We start from the raw sequence: 12,030 nt of genomic DNA, 5'->3' as shown, positions 1-12,030 counted from the left end.
TTGGTGGTCTTGGCAGGGGTCAGGGCTCCCCGAAGCTTCTACTCAAAACTGCCACTGTGCTTGAGAGTTGCCCACCCCACCACGTACGTGAGGTGTTGTGGTATGTGTGGCTGTCTAACCACTGAGGCCAACGGACAACAGGTCTTAGGAAGACCCGAGGGTCATCGCGTCGAGCAACTTCTGAAGTTTTACAGCAGAACCCCATCAAACAGGCGGTGCTGAGAGAGTGCGCGCGCTCACAAGCCCCCCACCCCTCACCCTACTACCCCTGGGGGTTCCGGGTCATCACGGGAACAGAGTCTGTAAGACACTGCCCTAGTCAAAACCGCTCCTTCCTTCGACATTGACGCTTCGGCAACCTGCACTTGCATTCTTCCAGTGACAGGGAACTCACTACTTCCAGCGGATGCCTGTTTCACCCCGGCATAACCTCTTCCGTTAGGAATTCGTCCTCAGGCTGAGTCAGTAGCTGCCCGTTCTCCAATGACGGCCCTTTGTGCAAAGGTGGTTCTCTCACCTCTCATTGGTCAGGTCCCCTCAGGGCTAGGGGTTACAAACCTGTAAACCAGGTAGTTCCCTCTCTGTTCTAAGAATATCTCCCTAACCCTGGTTAGAGGTTCCCTGGACACAGTTCCAAGCACAGGCCCTCTGGATGGTGCATCCGAGCTACTGTCATCTGAGCAGAGAACGGAAACCCAGGCTGTACAGACTCGGTTTGCTTCTAGGGAGGGACTGGCAGGGCCCCAGTGAAAGCCAGGGGACTCACCCCTGGATTCTCTGCACTGTGCCACTTCTAGGTGCATCTGCAGGGAAACGGAGTCCGAGCTACGAAAGCCAGCTGCCCCTGAACAGGCTCCAGGTCTGGCCCCCCCCCCCACCCGTTCCCCCTACGCATCCCCTTTCCCTCCTTGAAATCCTCCGCCCAGCACGTTGTCACTCACCAGCCCCGGATTGCTTACATCCTGGGAATCTTGGTACACGTTGACTCCAAGAGCAGTCAGGGTGTCGAGTCCTACAAAGAAGAGAAACTCAATATTAAAAGCAGGGCAGAGCAACGAGGTATCCAACTCTTTTTCCAGGCAGCCTGGAGGCACCGGGGGACTGGGATGGAGAGACCGTATGGGAAAGGAAAGGGAAATGGGAAGGACTGGGAAGGACGAAGCTGCTCATTAAACCGACCTCAAAACCTCTGGGCTTTGTGGTGATGCTGAGAAGGGTGCGGGGAGGGGGAAAGACCCTCACCCTGGGTGAGTCAGCAGCTCGTGGAGAAGCAGGCCTTTCAGGAGAGGGAAACCAAAAGCAGGATCAGATGGGGCGGGGTGGGGAGGTGTCTCCTGCACCTCACTCGGGCTCTCCTGGAGTCTTTGGAGTCGGCTCCTAGCAGCGGCTGGCTGTGTGCGGTTCCATTTTGATGAAGGTGAGGGGAAAAGCCCTGTGCGCAGGCCTCAAGTCAAAAAGATACTGCAGTCCTTCAAACAAAAGCCCCAAATGCGTATTTATATCCTGGGAGACTCCTGCCAAGCGAACCCTGTGTGTGCTTTGAAAATTCCTCAGGAGAGCTGTAGCCGGAGGAATAAGGCGTGTGCCCGGCTCAGAGGCTGCGTTCCCAGCGTGGCAAGTTGAGGCCTGAGCTCTAGAGGTTTCTGCAGCCGGCAGAGGCCCACCTGCAGCGCACGTGGGAGCGTGGATCAGCGTGCTGATGAGCCGTGCAGGCCGTGCTCCTCACTCCCCACACCCAGCCTGCCTCCAAAGCGAAACTTGTTTTCTCTTGTTTCCCTAAGAATTCTGAGGTGAGCAGAGGGCTCTCTCTTCATCTCTGCCTGTTGGCAAAGAAGAACCTTTTGACTGGAGGGGGGTGGAGGTGGGGGGAGAAGAATCTTCACCGCAACGGTTTCTGCGGACATGTTACCACGCACCGGGCGCTGTATGCACCTGCTCTGTATTCTTGTTCTTCAAAGGGAAGCTCGCATCACCTGGGAGCTTGCTGGAAAAAGTGTCTCAGGCCCCACCCGATCCTACGGAGTCAGAACCTGCTTCCTAACAGGCTTCTTGGGTGATTCCTGGGCTCACTAAAGTCTGCAGAGTTCTCCTTTGCAGTCTTGGAAGGTGTAGTAATATGCATCCGTAACCATGGAAGGAAGGAAGGAAGGAAGGAAGTCAGAGCCCATTCTTCAGGTGAGTCAAAGAGGCTCAAGCAGCCACAACTTGGCTATGGTGGTCTGACCGCCAGTAAGTGGTAGAGCCGATCCAAGCCCAGTGTTCCTTTTCACGGCGTGATCTTGGGGGAGCCGAAGGGGTCGGCAGGCCCGGCTGGGTGGGAGGGCTAAGGGAAGGGCAGTGGGCCAGGGGTGGGTGGATGACCTCAGGCTCCACAGCGGGAGGGGTCCCTGGAGAGCACTCAGGGAGGGAGGCATTGCACATGGCAGGCTGGCTCCTCCCCACTTTTGTGAGGGCCCATGAAAATTTTCCAGTTGAAGGTGCTGGGCCTCCTTCCTGCAGGAAAAGTCAAGCTTCTACATTAATCCCAGTGGTTAATTTATGCCGATTCCAGGGAGTTTAGCTCTCTGACCCCTGTACTTAGAACTAACCATCCAGCGGAGGAGGTACCCAGGGGACCATCGAACCTTAGTATCTCAGGCACTGATATGCAGGAAGGCCAATACTCTGTAAAGCCCTTTAGAGTTTAGAAAGAGCTTTTCATCCATTAGCTAATCGCTCCTTAAAAGAACTTGGGGAGTGTCACCAGTACTATTTTGCAGTTGAGGAAAATGAGGCACAGAGAGGTTAAGTGATTTTCCTGAGGTCACACAGCTTTTGGGCAGGTTGGGGTTGAGGTCCTCTTACAGCTCAGCTGCTCTTGGCGGGCAGAGCCGTCACGTCACAGGTTTATGATGCTCTTACTTAGTTTCACCCAGCTCCATATGGCTTTGCTTTACACTCTGCTCACAGAATGCGTTTATGGAATAGACTCATGGGCCAAGAGGAAAATGGTCCACAACCCACACAGGGGGGTGTGACGGTTACCTTTCTTCATGGAAACTGGCCAGCTGGCGTGCTTGGTTTATCAGTTACTCACATATTACACGTTAGATCTTTCCTTCCACTGCACTGTCTTCCCTAAGGCAGATTAGCTCACAGAAGGTAGGGGATGACGTCAGTAAAATCAGGAGGTCGCGGAGGCTCATAGGCAAATGTTCCCAGCACATTAATGTTTTGCTCCACATGACGGCAACTGGATGCAAAGCCCCTGGACACAGCTGAGTGCAGCAAGCCAGGAGGGCTCCTGGCTGTCCAGACGCCCACCTGTGCCATACCCCGCCTCTCGGCTCAGCGTGGCCACGTGCTCTGTCTTAGCAACCCCTGTTGCTCAGGTCTCTCGGGTCTTTGTGCAAAGGCCATGGGCTAGCCCATCTATCTCTGCTACCCAGTGGCAAAGGCTGCAGCTGCCCTTCTACCTGGAATTTCTGAGAAAGGCATCTGTCCCTTTCTGCCTTCCCAGCCTCCAACCGTCCCCAGCCCCTCCCATCAAGCCCCCTCTTCCTTCGTAAAATCTAGCCCGGGCAGTGACTCAGACCCTAGGTTACTGATGTAGTTTTTTAATTCACAATTTAGCATGCCCTTTGAACTGCACTTGTACCCTCACTAGGGCTGTGCTTCATTACAGACTCGGGTGGGTCGTGAGGGCTCTGCTGTCCCCCAATGGTCCCCCAGAGCGCTGTGATTTTTGAATTTTTTGGAATGCAAGGTTTTACAGGAATGCATCTATCATTTTATAGCAGAAACGCCTTCATTATGTCAGCTGCATTACAGGTACTGATATCTACTTATTCAATATGGAATATGTTAATACTAAATCCTGAGTATATTAAACATTTGATTAACAGTCATTTATGGAGTACCTATATACACCCAATTGTGTGCTAAGGACCAGAGAGGCATAAATAAATAAGACCCGGTCCTCACCTTTGGGAAACTCACAGTATAAAAAAAGAGGAAGATAAATTCTAGTCTGAGTATGAGAAAGGACAGTGTGTGCAGAGGTGGGCCGGGGGCCGGGGGTGAGGGTGCAGCTCATGGATCCCTCATTTGTCTCAGGATAGAGACCACATTCCTTACCCCAGGGCTTCCAAAGCCCTGCAAAGTCTGGCCCCCCCGCTCATCTCGCCCTGCCTCACCTTGCCCCGCTGTGTTCTGGGCTCACTGACTGACTCCTAAGCTTCTTGAATCCCCCATGCCCTGGGCAACCACACGGCTCTCCTTAATCCCTTTCCTTCAATGCTCTGTCCTCCCCTTCCCCTAATTAGCCCCAACCCACCCTGTAGGACCGAGGGAGGCAACACACGTAACATGCTGAGAATCCTGTCAGCAGGTACGTTAGCTACTCTTATTACTGATGGTATTTATTATTATCCTTCAGCCGGTGGGGTGCTTCTTCTTGAGCAGAGAGAAGTAGAGCAATTTGCGTGGGGTTGCACAGTGAATTATTCCCAGAGCTGGGGGGAGTCTCAGCCAGTCGGTCCTGTTTTCCCTGTTTATCCTCAGACCCAGCACTGTACCATCACCCACAAGACACCTGATCCTAACCAGCATGGGGGAGAGTACTGGTCTCGGAGACAGGACATCCGAGTCTGAGTCTCGCATGCTTGTTCAGTGCTTGCACGCCTATCACTCCTCTCCTCAGGACCTCGGCTGCCTCACCAGCCAAGTGGGGCTCTAACAGAACCTCCTCCCTGGGCTGGCATGGGGGTGTCCAACGCCCTGGTGCCGAACACCGTTCCTGCACATGGAAAATGGCAGCTCTCATGGTGAGCACTGTACATGAATTAAAGGACATTTTGATGTCCTTCAAGCTCTAAATGTGCACACGTTTCCAGTCTTCCTGGCTCAGGACTCCTTTCACCAGAAAGTGCCGGTCATATGGAGCAAAATCCCAGTAAGGAAAAATCTGCCTGTAGGATTTCCCTTACAGTTCCCCCGTCTTCCCCTTGTGGCCTACTTTAAGCCTACTGGATTGCTAGACACCTGAAGGGGGGAAAAGGGAAAGGCTGCTTGAACGGTTTGTAGGAGAAAAACACGTCCCCCACCCCCGACCCTGCCACGGTCACTCCCATTCCATTTCTTCATTCAGCAAACATTTAGCAGATGAGTAAGAAACACCAGGTCCGGTAAACAGGTCATTATGTCCTGCGGTGATGGCCTCATATTGAGGAGAGGGCGAGGAACCCATGGTATACAGGGGAGGGGGGTGGAGGGGCTCCGGCCAGGGCCAGTCCAGACTGGACACGAGGGGAAGGTCAAGCACAAAAAAGGTGGGAAGCTACAAGCCACTTCTGTGTGGCCATCATTCTGCAAACTGGAGGTGCAGTCTTCAGTTGCCTGTCTTTGTTCCAGAAAATGTTTCACCCTGGTCACCAACAACAGCCTTTCATTCAAAAGAGCATCACTAGCCAGTGACTAACACAATGGCCTGAGCGCTCGTTCTGTGCCAGGCACTGAGCCGAGTCCTCCACATACCTTCTCTCTCTCCCACGGCAAATCTGAGGAGCATGCATCCATGCACCCATTATACAGATGGAAACCTGAATCTTCCGGCGATCAAATACACTGCCCCAAGTCACAAAAGTCAAATTCCAGCACTGGGGTTTGAACTCTGGCCGGACCAGATGCAGTCTTTCCAGATTCCCCCCGCCCCGCCCCCAGACTCTTAAATTTTGGCTCCATGGCTGAAATTGCTGGCAAACTGGGCCATCTCTCCTCCAACCCCAATCTACTCTTCTACTAAGAACCCCCCCCAAAAGCACAGAGGATGCTGAGTTCCTAACCTCCCCAAAGTATGTGGGCACAGCTTGACATCTTGAATAAGCATGCTGAATTCTACTCTAGAATTGATCTGTTACTTGTTTCCAAATACTTCCTCTTCAAAACTGTTGAGCACAATGGACACTCCAGGAAGAGGTGCCCAGTCCTGGGCAGGGCAGGGTCTGTTTTGCTCACCACTGTCTGGGGAGATAGGTGAGCCCTTGCAGCTGGGCTGGAGCTGGAGACTTCGATCATATTATGGTGCCAACCAAAGCCCACGGCCATGGTGGCAAGTTCACCAGGAAGGGCACATGGGAATACAGCAGAAGGGGGGTGGATCCGAAAGGCAAAGAAGGAAGGAAGACGAAAAAGCTGGAGAAGGGTGTGTGTGTGTGGGGGGTCCCTGTTGGATACAGATACCGGAAGCCAGCTGGAGTGGCCAGAGCCAAGCAGGCCAGAGAAAGAGCAAGGGCCAGATCTTTCAGGGGCTTGCAGGCGTTTCAAGACATCGGCTCCTTCTACCTGTGAGGGATGGGAGCTCGTCAAAAAGCTGGATTCTCTGTGTCTGCAGGACCTGGCACATGGCAGCTCTCAAAAGTCATTGCTGAGTGGACAGCGGAGTCCTGCTGACTCCTGGGCCCCCTTCACATCCTCCAGCAGTCTGAGAGGCATCCCTGGGACCCTGCCATCTTTACAAAGGCCAACCACAGGGCAATCTGATTTGTGTAGGGAAAAATTGTCCCCGGGCACCTGGCCTGAGCCTCCTTCTGTCAGACCTCGGGGAACCCTGGCTCCGGGGGCTTCGGGCAGATGCTTGGGGATGAATACACCTTTGATTACAGCTCATGTTCCAGAGGGAAAAACACAGCTCCCTGGAGGTTGGGATTCTATGAAAATGAGCCCTTGCAAAAGAGAGGAAAGTGAGCTGGAAACACAGGCCCTCTGGGCGGGTGGTGGTTTCTTTATTTAAAATAAACAACAGCAAAGAGGATCAGCCTGGATGAGAAGCAGGTTCTGGATAATCCCTAACAGGCAGGACTTAAAAGCAAGTGACAGAAGGTGGCTGAAGAGACTGGTCTGCAGGAAGGCTGTACGGGGTTACGATAGGCAGACATGGTCTCCCAGAACAGGGATGTCTGCCTCCCCCGCCTCCCCGCCTCGCCCCCCCCCCCCCCCCGTAGGAAACACAGCTCCTGTGGACATTAATTTAACCCTCATAGGGAGACTGGCAGACCCAGTTTAGAATATGCTTTCTAACATTTACGAGTTTTGTGTCCATAGACAAAATATTTAAAGTTTTCTGAGCCTTAGTTTTGCCATCCATAAACGGATACGATGGGGATTAGATGATATTATGAATGTAGGGTGCTGGGCTTGAACCCATGTGTCTGAATACAATTCTTCCATTTTCTCCCATACTCCCTCTTCAACTTAAAGACAGGTTTCTTCCCCTCCTGTCATGATTCTCTGGTACGTAAGAGGTGGTTAATAAATGCTGGTTCTGCTTCCCTTCTTTCCCCCACCATGTTTAGCACAAATCTGGGTATCCAGGAGGTGCTTAATAAAGCCATGCCGATTAGACCCTCCTCTGTGCAACACAGTGGCTGAGAACATACAAGGAAAAGGCAGCTAGCTGTGTTTTTTTTTTTCCTCCACTGCATCCTGTTTTGAGCCCTTTATTAAATTCCTAAGTATTACTTGCCTTCAGGGTCAAAATAAAATTTCCACAGATTTCCACTTTGCACTCATAAATGATTCTCGCTAAACTCTTTTTCTTTTTAAATTTTTTTATGTGTGTGTGAGGGAGCATAAATGTACTGACTCATAGCTGGAAAAACTCTCCCTAACACATTCCAAATTTGTCGAGTCACATGAATTGAATAAAAGCGCTTAACGTAGCTGCTAGCCCCAGGCTGGCGAGCAGTTTCACCAGCTCCAGGGGCCCATCTCTCCCTCCCCACTCCTACTCCAGGGGCCTGGGGAGCTTCTACAGTGGGCATCGAATACCTGATGCAGGTTCAATGGATGCAAGGATTAAAAAGGATTTAGCACCTGCCTCAAGCCAAGCTCAAATTCTGCAAGGCAGTGTAACATATATTCCAAAACCTCAAATAAAAATTTGCATAGAGGATCCTCGAAATTGAACAACTTCATTTACTGGCTCAAGTCTGTGCTGGGCACTCCATCAAGCACTTTCCACGCATGACTAGTTTAATCTTCACGGCCACCCCGGTTGGTGGGGTGATTGCAATGAGCCTCCTTTTACAAGAGAGGAAACTGAGGTACGAAAGTGTGAGTAACTCGCCCAAGGTTCACAGCGTGCAGATGGCGGAGCTAAGATTCAACCCAGTGTAGCTCTAGAACAGATGCTCTTACACACCCAGCCATTCATTCTGAAAGGAAAGAACCCTTCTGCAATGAGGAAAGGAAACTCCATTTATTCCACAATTATCTATCCAACACTTAGAATACAAACACTGCACCAGATGTCGAAGGGAGGCTGTTGGTAGGCAATTTGGTTACTGATTTCAGTGAGTTTGGAATTGCACAGAGGAGCTATGATGTATGCACAAATAATTACGACAAAAGTAAGTGAGAATGCCAACAGCAGGGTTGTAAAGTGGCATGGGTGGCGAAGGCTTGGTAAGGTGATAACTCTGGCTGGAGTGATCCGGAAAGGCTTCCTGGGGGAGGTGTTATTTAGCTGGATTGAAGGATACGTAGGATTCAGGCAGGAGGCGGCCGGACGAGGTCCTGCCTGCTTAATCCCAGCTAGTACACACAGGTGGCCGATGGCCCTGGGAGTCCCCATTCTGGTTCTGATTTGGGACCTACCACCCCCATGTGAGAACCTCTTTCTTGGGGTGGCTGAACCTCTGTCTGGCAGGCTGGAAGCACAGGCAGAAAGAACAGAGGGAAAGAGGTGTCCAGGACGAGAAGATTGGGGCGAGAAGGAGGGACACTGGAGAAAGGGGTGGAGGGGTGCAGATCTGGCCAGAGCAGGAGCTCCAGGCCCACCTGCAACGGGGTTGGCTCTGAGCAAGCTTCTTGCTCTTGGGCTTCAGTTTCTTTTATCTATAGGGAGGAAAATGAAGGAAGTGCCCAAATATTCCAGCTGGGCGGAACCTTGGAGAGCTCCCAAATTATCCCATTACTTTGCAGACAAGAGAACTGAGGGCCAGAGACGCTGTGCTCCTGGAAGTCCTTGGATTTGAATCCAAGTTGGTGGGATGAGGACTCAGGGGGGCCCCTCTCCCGGCACAGCTGCTCTTCCCACACCCGCATGAGGGGCATGCTGTGGGAGGGGAGACGGAGACCCCCGAATGGGCCTCAGCTAGTCCCCTGGCCTCAGGCTCTGACACCCGCAGGGGGCCCCGGGAGGCTCGGCTGAGGACCCTGCGAGGCACAGCTCCAGGCCACCAGCCTGGGCCCCCGGCACATCCTCCTCTCTCAGCTGTGGCTGGCACCCATCCTCGGAGAGCCCCTCCCCCGACACTCAGGAAGTTTCCAGGAAACCATGACCAGTTCTCTGCGGCCATGGTTTTCTCTGACAAGATGTGCATCTGGTTGTGACTCACAAGGCTGGATTTCCGCCCAGGGCCTTACATCTTGAGTGGGGAGCTCACTCTCTCGAGCTGGCAGTGACAATGGAGGCCACTGATGCCCTTATCAGGGAGGTCATCCACATGGCGCCTTGGGCATTCCTCTCAGACCTGGCTCTGGCCTGGGCGGTCTTTGAGGGTCCCTCAGATGTCAGGCTCTTCAACCCAAACTCCCGCTCCTCTGGAATGCCGGCCTCCCTCCCTCCCCACACACCCCCCCCCCTGCTCCTTCCTCCCTGCGCCAGTAGGCCCTCCTGAGCACACCAGCCTTCACTGAGCTGCCCTTCTCTGAAGGCCCGCCGTAGGGGGGCACTGCACCCTGGAGGGCTGGGCAGAGGCCCTGTGTCCCCACAAGGGAGGTGGCCCCCGAGGGCGGGCCCACAAACGAGAGTAAGCACAACCATCACGGCGAGTATTAACAGCTCGTGCAGTCACCGAGCGGGCCCACCTGCAGGCTTTTGTGCTTGCTGTTCCCTCCACTGCAACTCTGAGCCGAGTCTCTGTGTGGTCGTCAGCTTCCGGACAAAGTCACCTCCCCAGGCAGGGCTTTCTTCCCCCGCTGCCCTTCTTCTGCCACCTGTTTTATTTCCTTAGAGCCCAGGACCCCTTGGCAAATGATCGATAACCTGTGTGTTATCTGATCCCAGACTCACTTGTTCATTATCTGGCTCTTCCAGGGAGCATGAGGACAAGGGATCTGCTCGTCCTGGATTCCCAGCACCCAGCAGAGCGCCCAGAACAGAGTATGTGCTCAGTAAATAGTCCCCGAATGTACTCGTGAGTGCTGTCAGGCACGGCGAATACGCATTAATCTCGCTTCATCCTCAAATGCCCTGTGGTTGTGTCGTGTCCCCATTTTACAGTCAGGAACCTGAGTAGGCTGTCCGAGGCCACTTGGAGAGTAAGTGCCCGAGGGAGGTTTCAAACTTGAGTTTCTCTGATAAGAAAGCCCATGCTTTTGACCACTGGTCTCTGCTGCTTGCCTTCATTGTTTCCAGAATTCCCACAGTAAGGACACAGGAAATACCTGTGGATCAAGTGAGCTGGAATGCTATGTGTCAGGGAGTGAATGTTTAGGCCCCCCTCCCCTCCCACATTCACATACTGAAGCCCTAACCCCCAGTGTGACTGTCTCTGGAGATGGCAGCCCTATAAGAGCCCCGGCCCCACGGAAGTCGTGTCCTTGCAAGAAGAGACACCAGAGAGCTTGCTGTCTCTTTCCATGTGCGTGCGCTGAGGAGAGGCCTTGTGAGGACACGCCAAGAAGTGGCTGTCTGCAAGTGAGGAAGGGCGTCCTCACCGGACACAGAATTGGCTGGAACCTTGAGCTTGGACTCCCAGCCTCTAGCACTGTGAGAAGGAAAAATTTCTGTTGCCTCAGCCACCCGCTCTGGGTCATGGCAGCCCGAGAAGGTAAATTCTTCCTCCCTCCCTTCCCTCCCTCATGTAAGCACCGACAATGTAGTAAAGCACAGGAGTCCCGAGGGGCTCCCAGGAGTCTCATCCTGGTGGCTCGTGGTTTGAATGGCCACAGAGTTGTTTTGTTGGGCTGGCATGGTGTTTTAAAAAACAATGAGGAATCAGAATGCCCTCTGGCGGGGCACACACTCTCCACTCCTTCCATAAGCCATGCTGTTCCCTGCTGTCCTGTGTCCCTCGATCTACAGGCTGCATCAGGTGCCGGAGACACCCCATGACCTATGCCAGAATGGAGAGAGGTACAGGGTGCCCCGGGACAGAGTGACGCTTGGGTGGGGAGAAGGGTGCGGAAGACGCCGGGTCTGCACGAAGGAGGTGGCTTTGGCCTGCTCTCTGAAGGATGGGTGGGAGGGGGTGTGAATTCCAGGGAAGGGAGCAGAGGGGTGAGGTCCACGGGAAGGGCATGGTCTGAGCAGAGAGTAGCAGGTGGCTGAGCGTGGCTGCCAATGAAGTTAGTGGAGCTGGTGTGTGGGCTGGAGGGGCAGAGGCAGGGCATCGTGACCAGGAGTCCCCCAAGGCTTCAGCCAGGGAGGGGACCTCAGACAACCTGTGTTAACCCACACAGATGCTGGGTTTACCACTTCCTAGCTGTGTATGATATGCCAGTGTCAGCTTGGGGCTGTGTGGCCTCAGGCACCTCATCTGTAAAATGGGCATCTTAATGCTCTATATCTCAAAGGGATATTGTGGGGGAGTAGGGACAAACAAATGTGAAAGCCCCGAGCACAGTTCCTGACACACCGAGGGCACCTTCTGGAAGACGGCTATCTTTATGATGGGTATTTATTACTAATCTAGCAGTGGCAACAGTGTGGGAGGCGGCTGGGAGCATTCAAAGGCATTTGCTAAGATGATTACAGTAAAGTAGGAAAAACCCTGAGGAAGGACCCAGGAAACACTCGTAGGAGGCAGGAGAGGGAAATGTGACCTTGAGATCAGCTTTCTCAACCTGTCTCTGTCTGTTTCCTCATCCGTAAAATGGGACTCTCCCTCCCTGTCCACACAGGGTTCCTGTGTGAATAAAACGAGAAAAGAGATGTGAGGCTGCTTTGAGGTTAACACCAGGCGACCAGAAGGGTTTCATTTTCCTTTTCTCATACCGAGGGGAAAGACGTCCAGCGGAGGGGGGTGGGGGGCTGGCGGCGGGGAT

General features: G+C 53.2%; 1 protein-coding gene across 2 annotated transcripts in view; it reads right to left on the bottom strand.

The window, feature by feature from the left end:
- ZHX2 (zinc fingers and homeoboxes 2) overlaps positions 1–12,030 on the bottom strand; it is a 153,647-nt gene that overhangs the window by 83,311 nt on the left and 58,306 nt on the right. The window contains exon 2 of one of the 2 annotated variants that reach the window (XM_081816484.1): positions 942–1,012. The gene's annotated coding sequence lies outside the window, so the exon portion shown is untranslated. The remainder of the gene's footprint in view (positions 1–941; positions 1,013–12,030) is intronic. The other variant, XM_081816485.1, reaches the window with a different exon arrangement.

The sequence above is a fragment of the Leptonychotes weddellii genome, chromosome 4 (genome assembly GCF_054177405.1).
Source record: "Leptonychotes weddellii isolate Sample4059 chromosome 4, ASM5417740v2, whole genome shotgun sequence".
NCBI classification, from domain to species: Eukaryota; Metazoa; Chordata; class Mammalia; order Carnivora; family Phocidae; genus Leptonychotes; species Leptonychotes weddellii.
The sequence above is the reverse complement of the archived record's forward strand: the minus strand, read 5'-3'. Positions and strand labels throughout refer to the sequence as shown.